This window comes from Polypterus senegalus, chromosome 1 (assembly GCF_016835505.1).
Source record: "Polypterus senegalus isolate Bchr_013 chromosome 1, ASM1683550v1, whole genome shotgun sequence".
In the NCBI taxonomy this organism is placed as follows: Eukaryota; Metazoa; Chordata; class Cladistia; order Polypteriformes; family Polypteridae; genus Polypterus; species Polypterus senegalus.
The window spans coordinates 66,742,849-66,762,041 of NC_053154.1; the positions used below are offsets into that span (position 1 = coordinate 66,742,849).

General features: G+C 43.1%; 1 long non-coding RNA gene across 1 annotated transcript in view; it reads right to left on the minus strand.

Annotated features, from left to right (window-relative positions):
- Positions 1-19,193, minus strand: part of LOC120517917 — a 60,490-nt gene that overhangs the window by 11,956 nt on the left and 29,341 nt on the right. Inside the window, exon 4 of the long non-coding RNA XR_005631134.1 lies at positions 11,148-11,332. This is a non-coding gene — a long non-coding RNA (uncharacterized LOC120517917). The remainder of the gene's footprint in view (positions 1-11,147; positions 11,333-19,193) is intronic.

Genomic DNA, 19,193 nt, shown 5'->3' on the forward strand with positions numbered 1-19,193 from the left:
TGCACAGAAAGTGACAGAGTGGCGAGTGTGGCCACCAGTGGGTGAAGTTTGCATGTTCCTCCTGCATCATTATGGGTGTTCTCTGAAACTGATAAATCTCAACACACCCAGTGAGAGTGAGTAAGAGTGTGGGCATGTGAGCGAGTATCCCATGTTGCATCATTTCTTATCTGAAACCCAATGGAATGACTCCAGCTATGCGCCGGTACTAAACGCATCATGAAAATGGATCAAAACTGGTCAGAAAGGTCAGTCACCAGTTCATGGAACTGGCTGTAGCGTTAATGTGGCCCGCCTCTAGAGGACTAAGTTTGAATCCTGGCCTTGTCACAGCGTTTGGAGAGTTTGCATGTTTTCCTTGTGGATGGGCTGTTCTGTTTTTCCCATAACTGCAAATGCAGATGTATGCTAGGCACCCTGACAAACTTCAGTTGACAATCTATTTTGACCTGTGATGGGCTCGATAGGCCCTGAAACTTAATGATGCGGGTTTGAAAATGAATGGGTGGGTCGCTGGCACTTGATCGCCTGGTTTGACTCTCACAGATAAGGGGCACCACATTTAATTAATACATTTATGTAATTTCATGCCAATGTGTACAACATCTCATTTTTGCCCCAGATGTGGGCTCTGTGGATTGAAGATGCTGAATAAAGTAAATAAGAAGAACTTAGAAAAGACCCGACTGAGAAAGTAGATGGTTGTTTAGTAAGCAAGGAGGCAAGCGCAACAAAAACAGGTCAAAAGAGGGCATCACAACAGCTAAACATATCCATCCATCTATTTTCCAAACACAGGGTCACGGGGGTCTGCTGGAGCCAATCCCAGCCCACACAGGGCACAAGGCAGGAACCAATCCCCCACGGAGCTAAACACATAAATCCATTATACAACCTGTTGAATGCCCAACTGGGAGCAGCCATCTGCAGTGATGTCCTCTGGTCATCATCCTGAAACTATTAATAATTCAAACAGGGCTCATCACGTAAAATACTAAATATATAAGCCCAGAGAAGTGACAGTATAGTAATGTGGCCCAACTGTGAGGCCACATCTGAAACACTTTGTGTAGTTTGGGTCTCGGTACCAAAGCAGCGATGCCACAAGCAGACCACCTGCCAGGGGTTAGATCACCTTACACAAACGGAGATAAAGAAAGGATACGAGTGAATGGAGTGCTGCCCCTGTGATTAGTGCCGCTGCTGCTCACAGCTCAAGGCGGCCCAGCCCAGTCGCCATCTGTGTGTAGCATATGCATTCTCCCTGAGGTTCGGTGGGTTCTTCTCTGGCCACTCTGGCTTTCTTCCCAAAGATATGCACACTGGGTTAGCTGGAGGCTCTGAATTGGCCCGGTGTGAATGCAGCCTGTCCTGTGTTGCTCCCTTGTACCTCATATCCTCTGGCCATGCAACCTTGACCTGCAGTCAGCAGACTAATAAATGGAAGAATGAAGGAGATATGATGCAAGTGTTAAAAGAAACAAAGGCAAAAAATATAAAGCACCAGTGAGACTGAATGCTTTCTAAGTGACAAACTGGTGCAAAGAGCCTTTCCATTTGAACCAAGGATCTACGAAAACAAGCCCCTCAAGGCGGTGCTGCGGCTGAAGACATTTTGTCCACACAGCAGATCAGTCACCATGACAGCAGCCTGCAGCCTACCAAGGTTCCTCCTGGTTATATTCTGTGCTTTAAGAGTAATTCCGACGGCTCGCCCCTTAGGAGCAGGTGTGCATTGTTTGAAGGGGGGAGGTTTGCAATCCGACACTCCCAGAAGGAGCAGTGTAACACTCAGCAGGACGGCGAGCTTTGTCTCAATTAGCGACTGCTGGGTTCTGCTCCTCTTTGTTTCCCACCTTTTGTAATTCCATGGTTTTCCTTCGTTTTGTATGCCCAAGTGTGAGTGAATATGCCCTGCGATGGACTAGTGCAGCCAGCAGCAGCTTACCCTCTGGCGACCCTGAAATGGATTGAGCTGGTTTGCCGATGGACTTTTAAAACTTCCCTACAAAATGCCTAAATGGGGTAAATAATATAAAAAGAAATAAATTGTCACCATGTTGTGCAGCTTACCCTGCCCTCCTTTGCCAGTGCGAATGCACTCAAAGATTATGTTTTTCTTTTCTCCTCCAGTTGAACGGTTCAGTCTGTTTGGGTGGTGGTCTTCTTCACTGTTGCACTGGCACCATACTGTGCTGTAATTTCAGGCATTTTGCACAGACATGGAGTTCCCTGCCTTCCAACAGCAATAAAGTAGCTGGGATTGGTTAAAATGGCAGGAACTTTTACCAGCTGCCTTCATAAAGCAGGTGGCTTCTAAGAGAAATGATGCTGGACTATATAGAGAGGGAGAGAGGGAAATGGATGAGATGTTTATCAGGTACGGGTGGGGCGGCAGGATGTCATTCCTTGACGAAGATGGTGTGTAGAGAGGAAGCCTTTCAGCCAGCTGGCTTTGTGCTTTTAGCTGTGAGGGCGTTCACCATGGGCCTTACTGTTGGTTAGGGGATTTTGCGTGTTGCCTCCACTTGCCCACTCACCCCAGGCTGCACCCATTCAGGGCCACGGGGGCAGCAACCAACCCTGGAAGGGGCATTGGTCCACCAGATGGACACACTCATATTGGGTAACTTAGAGGCACCAAATAAGCTAACCCACATATCTAAAGGGGAAACCCAGAGCAGTCAAAGAAAAAACAATGGCGAGAGCATGCAGGGTCCAGGCAGCTAGGGTCTGAACTCAGGACTCTGGAGCTATAAGACAGTACTGCTAGCTGCTGCACCACCATGCTGCCCACATGTATGCATTAAGATATTTTCACATCTGTTCAGTCCAATTATGGGTCATGAGGGGGAAAAGTCCAACCTCCAAGCATCTGGCCCAGGGTGTTCCTCCACTCCAGAAGCAAAAAAGCTTTTACCACCAAATTCTTTCTGGGTTATTTCTGCGCAGTACTTGTCTTTGCCTACCTTCCGCAGGTCCGCCTTGTTCTTATTTCGCTCAGCTAAGCACAAGTAAGCTGCCTGACTCAGCCCTACTAAAACATCTGCATTCATGCTGGTAAGGTCAGAGCATCAACTTCCCAGATACTAAAAATGGCTTGTAAAAACACCTGAGGGAGGCTGTGGAGCCGAGTTCTGTGGTTTGAAGGGTGGAGACGAGGGTCTCAGATTTCAGCAGTTAGCTCTCTGACCTTCGGGGCATCTTGGCTTCTAGTGTCTTGGACCCCACCCAGGTGCAAACCTCCTGTGAAAAACAAGAGGCATGGAAATGAGGTGCACTTGTTTTGAGTAAACAGTTGTCAGAATGTGTGCTTTTGTTACAGACACCTCGTTCTTTTGATGTAAATAACGCATTGCCTTTTTGTAACGTTATTGATTATTTAACCCACATAACAGGTCTCCGGAGACGCATGAAAGTGCAGGCATTTAATTGTTTTTTAAAGAGCTCTGCTCAAAACATGCTGATGCAGCAGCCCCATGAATGAAAAAGTGGACTTCCAGGTAGTTCATATGGCGACTGGAGTTCCAACCAGACTGAGACAAGCGGAGAATGAACTGCAGCTCATTTTACTTTTTTGACACATAGTGGGCTAGCCATGAACCACTGCCATTTTACAGCCTCTTTTATTCACAAGTAGGGCCAGATCTGTGAATTTGGAAGTCCTGTCAGTGCAGAGCCGCTGGCTCCTGGTGTGGCCTACATGCCCAGCGTCTAGAGGGAAGCACGTAAGCTTCTATCTAGAGCACCAAACAAAATTAATTCCCCAACCAGAACATTCAGGGTCCAGGGAGAGAAGAAGTTATCCTGGCAAGACTTGTTGCATCATGGGAACCAAATCCTGGCGAGGACATCACTCCATCACAGTGCACATCCACTCACAACCCCACACAGACGTATACTGGAACAGCTTAACTGAGATGCATGGGATGTTTGCATAAAGCTGGACAACATGATGGATGGGGTGAGGGAATAGGCAAAGTCCCTGGGCCTGAATTCAAACAACGCTAAGTGCTCTGCCACCCTTGATTCTGGACAGATGGAGTCCTGGCAGGCTAAATGACTTGCTCAGAGACTCAAAATGACCATCAGCCACTATACCACAGTACATGACCCAAACACTCTGTTCACATGTTACCACACATAGCAGTAGAATAGAACGCCCCCCGCTGGTAACTCAGGTAGGCTAATGGACAGCATCCCTCTGTACCCTGTCCTTCTGTCGTAGTAGACTGCACCCTTCCCTAAGTTTCCAGCTGTCAATTTCTCTATTTTAATATTTCAAAATCTTATGCTGACTTTAAGCAATGCCACATGTTGCAGGTCAAACTATAAGAAAGTACTTAAAAAAACGAAATGCATGGAATAACACCAAGAACATACAGTAGAGGACAGATAAAAATGGAGAAGGCTTGACAATACTCAAAGAAGGAACTGAGATGCAAGATTCTTTCAAAGGTGAGATGAACCAAATATGTAACTATAATCATAATTATGTTGCTGCATTTTTGCAGTTGTCCTCAGCAATATAAATAATGTACATCAGTGGTAAAACCATAAAGACGAAATCCAATCGCCAGCCAGCCAGCAACATGGGAAGAGGCCAAAACCTCTCAATGTGCAATGAAAATGAGTTCAAAGACAACAGGGCATTATATAGCACCCACCTAAACTGAAATGTGGTCCAAGCAAGCAGTCCTCATGCCCTATCTGGCACTTGGAGTGATGGGAAAGGTAGTGCCACTCGGGCCTGCCTTTCTCCATAACCCCACGCCATGTCTTTTTAGGCCTACCATGATTTCTTTTCACTTTTCTTGTCCATCTTAAAGAGTTTTCCTGCAGAGTGAGTTGGAGGATTTTTTGCAAACATGTCCAAGTCATCTCCATCTCTGGGTCTGCACAGTTTCTGCACAGGGGTTTGTCGTTTGAGATTGTGTTTGGTCAGAAGATCTTCATGATCCTCTGCACACATCTTGTCTGGACTTTCCCAAGCTTTCATTTGCTGAAGGCTGTGCACTTCTAGCACTCTGACCCACACAAAATATGATAAATGACATCCCTGGCTGTTCTCCTGCTAACTCTCTGTTACTCCCAAACTACACCTGCTCCACGGGAAACCCTGTTCCACCACCCATGTTTCCAAACAGGTACATGTAGGTTCCTTAATAATGATAATGTCACCAATGATGCTCATTCCTCAGCCTCCCACCTCACACATCCAGCCATCACATACAGCATCATCAGCAAGTCGGCTGCCAATGCTACTTGTCCTCAAAATAAATGAATCCTGGGATGACCCAGGCCACCAAGCCACAATGTTTGGCGTCAAAGATGATTTATGTGCTAATGGACTGTCACTACTTACATTTACTTACAACTGTGTGCTATCATTAGCCATGCTGTAAACTGACCTTTTATGTTGGGCCCCCTGCACCCACACCATGTGGCAACTGAATTTCCAGCATAATGGGTATGATGGAGCTGAAGCTAGGCTGATAACATTCCTGACCTGTTGGCCAGTTCCTTCAGTTAGGTGCCGTTGCCAGAAAACCAACCATTGTTATTAAAACGTGAAGATGATCAGGTGTAGCCTGATGCTGGCAAGTCAGTTTTTCTAAGATTGGGCTCAACTCGGCACATAGTTGTAAGAGAAAGGCTCTTAAAAGACTAAGTTGGCTCATAAGCCAGTCTACTAAATCCTGCCGTTCCCTAAAAGCTTGTTACGTTCGTACATGGCTATTTGCATTGTCTTCAAGCAGTGCCAAACAAACCGCATTGTGTCAAACCATTAGGCCATGAGATTTAGAGCGTCCTGTACGCAGCGAGTGAATCACGTATGTGCTTTTACTGCGCTTTGGTTTATAATCCTGAGAAGTGACAACAAGTAGCTCAGATAAAAAAAACTAAAAAGTTCTTCAGTGCAAATATGCAGTTTTGAACCTCTTAAAATCAACTAAAATAGAGTGTGTTCGTCATATTCATCACTTTTGAGGTGTAACATGTTTGTCACATCAATGCACATTATAATAATGGCTTGGTAATATGAATTATTATACACTAGTTGGGCTTCACCCCCTGCTCACTTCGCTCACCCCTGCGCTATGCACCAGCAACTTCGCATCTCTGCCACTCGCACATCATAAAACTTTTAATTCCCGCAGATACGCCTCTTCATTGGGAAGAAACACCACTTTTCCCTGATAGCAACACAAATTAGACGATCTACAAGTTTCCGACTTTAAATCCGAGCAATATATTCAATCTCTTTTCGCTGTTCTGTTATTTCACGGAGTAATAATTTCCGTTTGTTTGCGCTAATGTGATCTTTACTTTCATTTTTTTTGAGACTTTCGAATTTTCGTATTTCCATTATCTCCAACCTGCTCTGCATGTGTAATGTTTCTGAATTCTTTACGACGTTCTACTTTGTCATCTACTCTTTGTCTTTTATTTCCAGCCCCAAGCATGGCTAAATCTCTTGGCACAAAGTCTCTCCCTCTTCAAAAGATCACATCTCGTTGCAGGATAAAAAGTTTCGACTCCCAAGACTTTTCTATTATAATAGAGAGATGAGTTTTCACTTACCTGGTTTTACTTAGTTTCCCCACTTTGCCCTCACTTGCCAGTTTCTCAGAAATGTTGCATATGGATGGGTCAGAGTTGCTGTAAATATACACACGTTCTTCCATCAAGTTTTCTTTTATAAATCCCGACTTGAATGTAGAGAAGTGCATTTGCGACTTTTATAAATCTGACCCTGGAACTCCCAGTTCCCTTATAAATGAAACCCAAAGTCACTCAGACAGTTACTGCATATTAGTGTTTGTGGAAGTGACTGATGCCTTGGCATCTGTTGTGGCAGGGACAGACTATAGCAACCCACCACTCAAATCAGCATGTGGATTATCTAAGTGCATTATAAACTGTACACAGTGAGAGGCTGTGGGGTAGAGGTGGCACTAGCATGTTATAGGATTGGGGCTTTACTGCCCCGCAAGGAACATAAGGTTCCCCCCAGACGTGGCCAGGGTATAAGAATGACACTAGTTATACTCAGGATCTCCAGATTTTAGTAGCAACTTCTGCACAATAGTGTGGTTCTGATTGCTTGAATGCATTTCAATTTTGTACCCCAGGCTTACAAAGGACAGCAGAGAATATTAGGTGTGAGCTACTAGGGTGCTGCTGTCTAAGGGTAATGAAAGGCGGCCCGTAAGTTGCCCTGAGCACCAGTCACTTCAAATAGTGGACCAGGCACAATGGAAACTGTGTTTGACTTTTTTAATCCTTTATTCGCCATATACAATTTATTGTATTCGGAATTTGTCATTTATTTGCATGTGGTGGGAAGTGCTGTAGATCATTGATTACTGCTGCACACATTCCAGGCATCTGGGTTTAAATCCCAGTGGATTTTCCTCCAGGTTCTCTAGTTTTCCTCCCAAGTCCCAAAAATCTGCAGGTTAGGCTACCTGGCATCTTTAAATTGGTCCCGTAGGAGTGACTATGAGTGTGAAGGTAACTGAGTGCTAGGAAGGACACCTGCTGCTTGGGGTAGGCTTAGTCCCAAGTGACCATAAACTGGATTATGAAGCATCAAAAATGAAGAAAATAATGCCTAGATGGCTGGTGGACAGCGACAGTGTGAGAATACTTCTCCTCTGTGATGAACTGTTAGTTTTACCCTCGCCATCAAGACTGAAAAACACGTTTTTTTGCCAACAGAAAAAAAATACCAGCACTCCAAACTTGTCACTGCATGGACACATGCAGTGTTGACTGCCCTTGTCCTAGGTCAGGCCACCATTAGACATTATCTTGTACTCTTGGAGTGCAAACGTAAACCAACTGAGCCATTAGAATTTGCTACATTACTTGCTGAATTTTAAGCACGGAATAGCTTCTTCACATTCACACCTTCTAATAAGCCATAAATATCAAACTTTGGCCTGGTCAACACAGTAGTGAAGACTGGTTACAACAAAAGTATGGAATCAACTGTCCATTAACTTAATAGGATAGGATGGACATGGGTCATGAAAAATCGTGTTAACACATGATGTCAAATGTGAAAGTCATGATTCCTCTACTCAATCATGTGTACTTCACTAGAGACACAAGTCTTGCTGACAGGAGTGACCTCCAGCTAAACGAGAGATGACTACCCTTATATACCGCAGTCACACATGGGTGCCTGAAGATCATCTTTCAAGCTCAGACAAAGTATTCAATACCGGACCAGGGCAAGAGGCGAAGCCACAATGGCGTCTCCTTTCTCCTCCATAGCTCTGAGAAGCTACCCAGTGAGGGCATCTAAGTCATGCCCCAGATCAACTAAAACATGTCTCTTCCAGTCAGGACAACATAAATTTGAGCGCTTTTGAAGATGGTGTTTCAGTCTGAGGAATGCAGTCTCACATGGTGATGCTCCCTGACCCAGACCTGCTCAAGAGAACCAAAAGCTTTGAAAAGCCACAGAGGCTAGGATGGCACCTGATGTACCCGATTTCTGTTGTTCCACCATGCACTCATTTTTGTTCTGTTTTTTGGACTTTGGCAGTAAACGGGATGTCCCAGTTGGAACCCCAACTTTTCTTTGGTTGTCCTTTCCCTCATTTGTACCTCACATCATATAAGGGACAAGATATCTGTTTAGTTCCTTCATCCAAAAGATGTTCCGTTGCAAATCAAATTCAAGGTGAGATTGTTAAATGGATGGATAGATAAACTTATATTGAGTTAACTGTGAATCTATTTGGAATAATAACATACAATTCATTCTGAATTACATGGGGGTGGATCAACTGTATAGTGAAAAATACACTTACTTATTATTGGGCTGACTTCTTTATCCAAAGCGACTTATAACATTTAAGAGATACAACTGGTTACAATTCTTGTTTCCTTCAAATGGAGCACAGGCAGATGAAGTGACTCACTCAGGGTCACACAGTGTAAGTAGCAGCATATGAACCCACAACATCTGGATCTGAAGTCCACTCCATCATACTGCCTGTCTGCCTGATACGTTGAAGTTCCTGCCCTCAATAACCCCTGACCACCACTTCACAGGTCCAGAGAAGAGCGACTAGGCTGATTCCAGGTCTACAGGGAGTGAATTATGAGGAAAGATTAAAAGAGCTGAGCCTTTACAGTTTAAGCAAAAGAAGATTAAGAGGTGACATAGTTGAAGTGTTTAAAATTATGAAGGGAATTAGTACAGTGGATCGAGACTGTTATTTTAAAATGAGTTCATCAAGAACACGGGGACACAGTTGGAAACTTGTTAAGGGTAAATTTCGCACAAACATTAGGAAGTTCTTCTTTACACAAACAACGATAGACACTTGGAATAAGCTACCAAGTAGTGTGGTAGACAGTAAGACGTTAGGGACTTTCAAAACTCGACTTGATGTTTTCTTGGAGGAAACAAGTGGATAGGACTGGCGAGCTTTGTTGGGCTGAATGGCCTGTTCTCGTCTAGAGTGCTCTAATGTTCACAGAATGGATGGTTGGCACTACAAGAAGTAAAAGCCCGAAGCAAGTCTTCATCAGGCAAATCTGCAAGCAAAATCACTGTTGAATCGGTGGCATAGTGGAAATGGAGCAGCATGGGATACTCCAAGCATGTCACAGCATATGGTAAGGACAAAAGTGCCTCCTATCAGGTTTTGATTGTCTTGTGTTTCACCCGAGATGTTTAGGATGTCTCTGCCTCTCTGTCTCATTACTCCGGGTAACTGAGCTTAGGCGGCATGCTTTGTTTGTTTCTAACAATATTACTACAAGCAATGAGAGCAAAACGCAGGCTCCCATCTTGAACCTGAAGGTGTGAGAACATACTCTGGCTGTCCAGATGCATATACATGGCATTTAGATATTTATCAGTTTTAAAGGTGCATGAATATATTACAGAAATAACCAATATTTATTCAATACCTACATGAGGACTCAGATCAGCACAACCTCTTTCTGATAAATCCCACTGATTTGTACTTAATTTGTAAACCTTTTTGATTTTTTCCTCAAGACACGTACTAGTGCAGCTACACTGTGAATCGTCACTTTTTGTAGAGGATACAAATGTCCACCCTAGAAGTCGACAATAATAATTCTTTGCATTTATATAGCGCTTTTCTCACTACTCGGCAATTGCAGGTTAAGGGCCTTGCTCAAGGGCCCAACAGAGCAGGCATCTTACGGGACTGGTCCGATTGCCAGTGCAGATCCCTACCCTCAGAGCCACCACTCCGACAATGGGCAGTTTTCTGGGTGGCACGGTGATGTAGTGGTGAATGTGTCCCAGGATGGATTGCTGTGGGCCGTGGGCCTGCTTCTATCTTAACTTGCTGGAGTAGGGCTGATAATGGATAGATGGATGTGACTGGTTTTACGTCAACTGTATATGTCACATCGGCCAAAGGTTTGCCCTGGTACCTTTACTATAAGGATCAAAGAAAGATAAAAGAAATAGGAAGGCCATTTAGCCCATGTGGCTTTATCAGATTCCCTTGTGGCCTGTGAGTTGTGAAATTCTTCTGCTGTTTTGTGGTAGGGAAGAAAAAAAACAAAAAAGATTCGTTGGGGGGTCCATGATTTCCAGATCATCACTAGTCAGGGCTGAATCTTTTCTTGATAACACTCAGCAGCTCTGATTGTATCGCATGTTGTGATGGTGCATTCATTCTACCACGTTTAGGGAGGTCTGCCTGCACAGTTTTTGGTGCGGCTTTATCCTTATCCTCACTGTTGTCCTGCCATGCTTAGCAGGTTTTTGTTTACTGTCATCAGATGGCTTTTAGGCACTTCATTTGTTCTTCAGGCTCCCCACATTCAGCCCCCTAAGGAGCAGGGCAATGCACACTACAAAGCATGCACAGAGGAGCCCTTTTCACATGTTATGTATATTTAGTGAATGTCAACTAGCAAATAACTACATTTTGAGATTGTGGTTGTGTTTATTTAAAGATTGAAATTGATGACCATTGAATGATTACTTATAACAAAAAAAAAAAAAACAATACAATTGAATGATGGGCTGAACTGAAACTAGAACGGTATGGTAGTTTCCTGTTTCCCCATGGGATTAAAACAGTTTATCTAATCTGGCTATGGAAATTAGGAATAAAAGCATCTTAATTTCTGACCTGACAACAATCCGTGAGGAGATCCTACCGTCTCCCTTTGTCCGTTTGGACTTTCTCCCAAGAAGTTCGGGGCTGGCTGACTCCCTTCTTTAAACGTGCCAGCGTGGATGTGCCCGGCTATGGACTGGCTTTCAGTCCCTGCCTTGTTCTCTTTGATGCCTGGATAGGCTCCAGCAACCTTTTACCTAATAAAGAAAAAGTGACAGGAGGTGCAGGGATGGCATTTCAAAGACTTTACAAAGGGTAATATCTTTTTAAACACATTGTTTTATTTATAGATAGCTTCTTACCTCTCCGGTGCTCCCCAAAATGAGTACATTGATTTAAATACAGGGATGATGACAATGACATTATTACAAATTCAATTGACTTTTTACTCAAGACACCAAAGAATAAACTGACTATCAGTCAACAAAACCGTATCAGCCTGCCAGATGTGCATCAATTCAACATGACAATGCGTCTTCAAGTGGCTCGGCTCTCTTTTCTTTTGCCTGCAATGCCAGGTGATCCAGTCAATTAGAACTAATTGATGTACACTGTTGCAGTTTGCTTATGACGTTTCGGGTTCCCATCGCCATGCTCCCGTCTCCTTGGAGACCATTGCTCTCGAGGTCCGCTTGATTGGCGCAGCCGTGGATAACGAGGCACCTGCCTGACACTTTTTTTTTTTTAAACTTGGGAGGGCTGCCAGCTCTGCTGAGCTTCCAACTCTAACAAGAAGTGAAGTGTCGCAGGGTGGGTTTGTGTATTACAGCATGCAGACGGAGCGAGCGGCACAAGCTACATGACTGCCAGGGTTTCCATCCTGCAGGGCAGCCGTCTAGCGGTGTGAAAATATCAGCTGACTAAAACAACAACAGCAAAAGAAAGAAAGTAAAATCGAGTCGCTCCTAGACTTCATTTGTACTCAGCACTCCACCTTGACACTTTCAGCTGTAGTCAAATGAGCTCCTGCCTTTATTTTAACAGTCAATACCACCCTTGAGGCTACGCAGACGCCACTGCAAAAAAACACAACTTCTTCACAAGGAGAGCAGATTAACACAAGCTAATTTTATATAAACATTTCATGTTATACCTTTTAAAAATAGGAAAACATCACTGCCAAGCAGTGCTCTGAACTGCAACTGGAGAAGCTTAGCGCACATGTTTCGTATGCCTTTGTATGGCTTCACGATAAAGCCCAGGGTGTTTTTACAAGTAAAGGATCTGTGATTCCTCACCTCAGTTTTTAAAAAAAAATCAGCACAAGTTTGGAAATCAAAATCCATTTCAAAAAGCGACTGGTATTTGAACAATAAGTGTCTCCCAAAATCTCCTGACCGTCTGCCTTTGAGTGATATTTTCTGACACCTCTACTTTGACATCCTTTTTTTTAACAATTAAATCCAGGCTCTTAGTTAATTTCTCCATTACATTACATGAATACATCAATATCATCACTCTTAATTTTACGATATCTGGTTATACACAATCCTTGCCTAGAGAGTAAATATCCATACAGTTCAGATCTGTTTGTTTCTCTGCACAGCGTATTGCTTTTCATTTTACACTGCTGTACGTATATATCAACGATCTTTAACATGACCTTCTCAAACAGCTGAGGGTTACAAGGTGCCAGAACGCTGGCAGCATCAGGTGCAAAGCAAGAGCCAACTCGTGTGCCGTGCATGCGTGTCAGAGGATTACCTTCCAGTGTCATGTCAGGTATGTAACGCCGCCCCGGAATGATAGAGGATGCTGGTGATAACTGTGTCATCTCCATTTCCCTCCCAGTGAGCGCGACTGACTCCCCCACCGCTGGTCCAACCCCAGTAAAGCCTAGGCACCCTGGAAGAAGGCGTCTACTCATGGCAGGATGGAGCTGCCACACAATCTGACCAGTTCAAGCCCCATTTAATACAGTCCAACTGGGTTATTTTTGTGTTTTGTGTTCAAGCCTTTTGTTCCTCCACGCCAGCAAGAGCTTATTTTACTTTAGTGTGTTGAACGATTAAACAGGACAAGCCAGTTGACATCCCAGCACTTCTTTTGGGCGATTCCCTCACATCAGGTGCCAATATGCATGTAGGGTCCACTCACACATACTCAGAGCCCATTAGAACCAGCATTTAACCAAACAGGTACATCCCAAGTAGCACACAAACACAGGGAGAATGTGTAGACTCTACATATCTTGTGTCCGGGCACAGGATTCAAATTAGGATGATAAAACTGGAAGGCAGCTGTACAGACCACTCTAGCACTTGGTCAGCTCTCAATGGTTTCAGACTTATTAGTACCACTTGTTAATACAATACCTGTCCATGCATCGTTGTGCTGCATGTTATCGTAACCTTACATTTATAAGTAAATGGCAGATTCATTTCTTTGTCTATAAAAAGTGGACCTCCAGCATAGGTAAGGAGCTACTGTGTATTCTTGACACATTTTAGTCACTCTATGATATTTGGCAGTTTTACTCGCTCATTCATTTATCTGTCTTTTAGGACCACGTGATCTTGTTTAGAATCATGCCATCACAAGTCATACAGCTGGGGCTTATTGTGATAATTGAAAGTTATAATAGAAAAATAGATGTATCCATCCATCCATTAATCCATTTTCTATTGCGTGTCTGATGCAGGTCACAGGAGCAGCAGCCCAAGCAAAGATGCGCAGATGTCCCTTTTCTCTGCCACCTCCTCCGACCGTTCTGAGTAAATACTGAGGTGTTCCCAAGCTAACTGGGAGATGTAATCTCTCCCACCTGTCCTGGGACTGCCCCAAGGTCTTCTCCCAGTTGGACATGCCTGAAATGCGTCCCCAGGGAGGTTTCCAGGAGGCATCTTAATCAAATGCCCGAAGCACCTCAGCTGGCTTCTTTTGATGCGGAGGAGCAGTGGCTCTACTTTGACCTCCTGCTGAATGTCTGCGCTCATCACCCAATCTCCAAAGCAAGTCCAGACACCCTGCAAAGGAAGCTCATTTCCACCACTTACTGTATAAAAGTTCTTTCAGCCACTCCTCAAAACTCATACCCATAGGTGAGGTTAGGAACATCCATTGACTGGTAAATAAAGAGCTCAGCCTTTCAGATCAGCTCTCTGTTCACCACTGCTAACTGGTACAAAGTCAACATAGCTGTGGATGCTGAACTAAATCGTCAACAAGATACTTAAACTTCTTTGCCTGCTCCTTCAAGAGGGTACACCACTCTTTTCAGGCTGAGAACCATGATCTCAGATTTCCAGCACGACTGCTTCTTATTCATACACAAACTAGCTCAGTATGCATTTTAGGTCACCACCCAATTAAACCAACAGGACTACATCATTTGCAAAAAGCAGAGATTTGATTCTGAGGTCACCAAACTGGACACACTCCACACCTTCGCTGCAGCTAGAAATTCTATCCATAAAAAGAATCGGTAACAAAAGACGACACTGGTGGAATCCCACACCCACAGAGAACAAGTCTGACTTACTGCCAGCAATGTAATCCAAACTCTTCTCCTGTTGTACACGGACCGAATACCCCATACTCAAGAAGGACCCCCACAGGACACCCCGAGAGAGATGGTTATATGCCTTTTACAAATCCACAAAACACATGCAGACTGGTTGGACGTGCTCTCATTAACCCACACAAACTCCCCTGTGGGTAAAGAGTTGGTCCAGTGTTTCACAAAATTCACATTGCTCCTCATGAATCCAAGGTTTGACCAATATATGGACCTTCTCTTCTTCTACTCTGGCAAACTGAATAGGGTGATCCCCTAAACTTGGAGTACACCCTTCAGTCCCCATCCTTAAAAACCAGAAACACCACTCCAGTCTGCCAATTCCGAGACACTGTCCCCAGTAAAAAAGGGGCTCGTCAGCCAAGAGCCCAGCAGCATCAAGAGCCTTCAGGAACTCCAGGTAAGCCTTCTCATTGACCTCGGCTTCAAACTTGATAATAATAGGATTTCATTTTTCAGATCTACAGTATCTATGACATACAAACCTTAAGACACATCTTGTAGTGACTTTGACTAAACATGGATCACAGACATCTCAAGTCTCCCATTAACAAAAGTCATCGGTGAAATGTTAAATTATATAACTGAAACTTTTTCAGGGGCACCCCCTCCAGGTGTGCATGTTTGCACGGTGGAGATGATCACCACCACCCCTTGAAATCAAGGCAGCAAGTTATTTAACTATACGGCAGTGAGGTTTTCAATTTTTAATGAGTCGCCTCCCCAAAATCAATTTTTCAAAGATGTTTTTGAGTTTAGTTATTCTCGGGCATTTAATTAGACTCCTGGCCGTGATTTTGATCGTTTGCTCTGCCGTTGTGTCTGTCAGTTGTTTTTTGGGGTCAGTTTCTGGCCTGACATATGTTTCACTTGGATTACCTCTGTTGTTTTTATTTTTTCACTGACTTTGTCCTTGATGATATTTATACAGTATTCTTAAGTGAACAGTTCCTGCTTTCAACATTGTGTTGCATTGTTCTCAACTCCTGCTACTGAATCCACACACTGAAGGAGGCCCTGCCTCACCCTCTTTACCAATCGACCAAGCCAACTTCTACATTTTGACATTTTTTTCATCTGTGGTGAAGAGAACGTACCATGTGTGTTAAGAATCCGCTTACGGAGAACAGAGGAGAAAGTAACCAGATTTCCAGGAAACATTGTCCAGTAGTAGGAACCCACCAAAGTTGATCCAGGATCAAGAAAATAGAGAAGCGGTAGAAGAAAAACACATTGAAGGAGAGTAATGCATAGAGAGGAAGCAGCAAGTGGCACGGCCCACCCCCAATTCCCCAAATAATTCTGTGTCTCCTCACTGCTGTTGATGGGATTCTCCACTAAACCATTAAAATCATTGCAAAGGTTCACCTTTGTGTGTGTCAAGAAATCAAGCCATCCTGGCCTTATAACAGAAATCGGGCAAAACCAATTCAGGATGGAAATGGAGTAGTTAAACTCAAGGCCTAAAAAAATTAAGGTTAATGTACGAAATTCTGTCAGTTTAATCAGAGTAAGAAAGCTGTACTGAAAAAATTGTGAAAAACCTCTAACTTAGGGTTTAGATAATTCTTCTTTTAATTCCTTTCAGTTTCCTGTTGTTTAAATGACCCTCTGAACTGAGATGCGTCACTTTTGAGGCACTCTGCTCTGAAATATTTACCGGTAATTAAACAAAAATAGGAATGGTATTCTGAGACCTTTGATTAATTGGGACTAAAATTAGAATAAGAAATAAGCGAATGTAATTATGTATGTACAGTATAAAGAAATATTCTTTTGTTATAGATTTTTTAGTGGCTGTTTTAATCAAATTTCATAAGTCAGTGGGCCTCCATTATAGTGCTGTCAGCTAATCAGGTATACAAGAAGTTCTATTTAACTCACTAAGTGTGTCTCTATAAAGCGTTTGTAGTTTTGTTTTTTAATCTATGGCTCATATTATTGGCAGGCAGTGTGCTGTAGTGTCTGAGGCTTTGGACTTTAAACTCTGAGGCTGTGGGTTCAGATCCTGCTACCGATACTCTGTGACCCTGAACAAGTCACTTGACCTGCTTATGTTCCAATAAACAAAAGAAAATAAAAAAAAATACGTAACCAGGTGTTTCTCAGATGTTGTAAGCCTTGGATAAAGGTGTTGGTGAAATAATAAGTAACAATAATAATAATATGATTAGACCACTGGAGGTGCTTCCTCATAAACATACTACTGTATATACAGCTGCACATGAGGAAAAGATTCCTGCATTAGATCGAGTCTTGCCTTTCCTAGTGACTTGGCTTTTGTTGGTCGTGTCACACTTGTACGTCAGAGGATCTCCTTACGGGCTCTGTCGAGGTATGGAATAATCTGCCGGGACACGAGGTGGTGCTATCACTAACATTACCATCTCCTTCTTTCTCCACAGTGCCAAAAAGCCACCCAGTGAGGGAAACTGATGCTGCCCCTCCCGGCTCACCCTCCATGACAGCCTCCGCGTCCCAGAAGGAGGCGCCCTGAGCAGACTAACCTTAACTTGCAGTAATAAGGCAAATATCTTTTGTTTTTATTTGTTGTGCAAAACTCACAGGGGAAATGCTGCAAAGGGCATGTCCATTGTTTATAGTGATGGGCATTGAATGGAACGACCCAGCTGGCATCCCAAATTTTTCCTTTCTGCAACCTGCCAAAGCAGTCATTTTAAACACAATTTTACAAGAAGGCGTATTCTATTGAATTGAAATGGGTAATCTGTAGGAATAATGTGAAACTTGAGTATATATTATTATTATTATTATTATATTTGTACAATTTTCACTTTACATCATTCACTTACGTATTTCTTTTCTGTGTTTTTTTAATCAGTTGTATGTTCAAGCTTGTATTTATTTTTGCCATAGCTATAGCCAGACAGTGAAGTTCTAACAAATCACATTTTACTTTTAACTTATTACAAACAGCAGTGACGTTTACAGGCTGCACGCTTATCACATTTAGTTAATCCATGTAATAAACTGAACGTTGTTACTTTTGGGGTTTTTTTCAATCCTGCTCGAAGTGCCAGAAAATAAGTGAAAATAACTGCCGGTAGTATGGGTGAGGCTCCTTAGACAATCGGCAGGTCCACATTTGCAAATATAGATGCTGGCGAGTGCATCACCATTCAAAGAAAGACGACATGCGAGTAAATGTAAATGATTTCAGATGGCAGCGTTGGGGGGTCACCTTTCAAAATCCATAGATGTGAATGTAGCCAGTAGGGGGACCATTAGGTTTAAACTTACGTCATCTGTCCACCTTGTCTTGGATCCAGCACTGCCACTTTCTGCCTCTACTTCTCTCTCCCTGCCTTTTTCCTTCTGGTGAAGCAACACCAACACTCACAGCCACAGCATCTGGCACTGGAACTCAGGCTTTACAGTGCTAGCTAACCATTCAGCTTGACCAAACTTTCTTTTTTCCATATTTCACTGTACACGGCAATCACGATTACATCAGGGTCCAGGGCACTGCCTCTTCTTCAGTCATCCATCCACCCTTTTGGCTAGTGCTGCTGTCAGTTCCTTCTGCTGCATCCTTAATTTGTTAACAAAACATTAATAAATATCAACAAAGGAATGTATCAGGAAGTAAAAAAACATGTTTGCTGGATAATTTTCTTTTTTCTATAATGTCTCCAAATTTTAGTGAAATAAGTCAAAGCATTTGTGAGATTTTGGGATATTTAGTTTTCCATTTATGGGGGCCGGGTGTTACCCAAAAATATCGATATATTGTCTTTTCTTAGTGGATAATGACTAGCTTAGATGTACCAGCCTAACAAAGTTCAGCATTTTAACTAAAGAGGAAACACTGTTTATGTGGATGAGTGAGTAAATGAATTATATATACAGTACAGTATACTGTATAGAGATGTTTTATATAGAGAGAGATGAAGGATGAAGGGAAAAAGAGGGTTGAGGATGATTACAAAATGAACCCAGAACAGAATGGCTATTCAAGACTAAAGCTAGTGAGAAACCAAAAAAAAAAAAAGCTTCAACCTTTTGTTTTGATTACAACAATGGCGGAAGACTGATTGAGTCAAGATGGAGGAGGACAGGGCCGAATCTCTGTGCTCATTGCTACTGGATTGGAAGATCTTTCTTTTTCTTTATGACTAAAATTATGGGGTTATAAAATAAGTTAGCTAGTTGTGCATGATAACACTTTCATTTAAATCTTCTTTAACTGCATTTTGATTTAGGCTTCTCAATTATACTGTATTTAGGCTTAGATTGTTACATTTTTCTGATCTCAGTAGCTCAGGTGGTGGGGGGGTTCAGGTGTCAATCTAGGGGTATCTTTGAGGGGTTAGGGATGTGAACTGCAGAACGATTGGGGCTGCAGGAGTTCAAACTACTAAAGCAGGTGGTAGGCCCAGATGTCTGGAACCTTGAGGGCTCTAACCTCACCTCCAGATGTTTCACCCCCCACCATGCCTGGGAAACAGAGAAGGATAATCCGGGTGTTGTTTCAGGCCCACCTGTAAGCATTGTCTCCATTCAGACATCACAGACCTCTG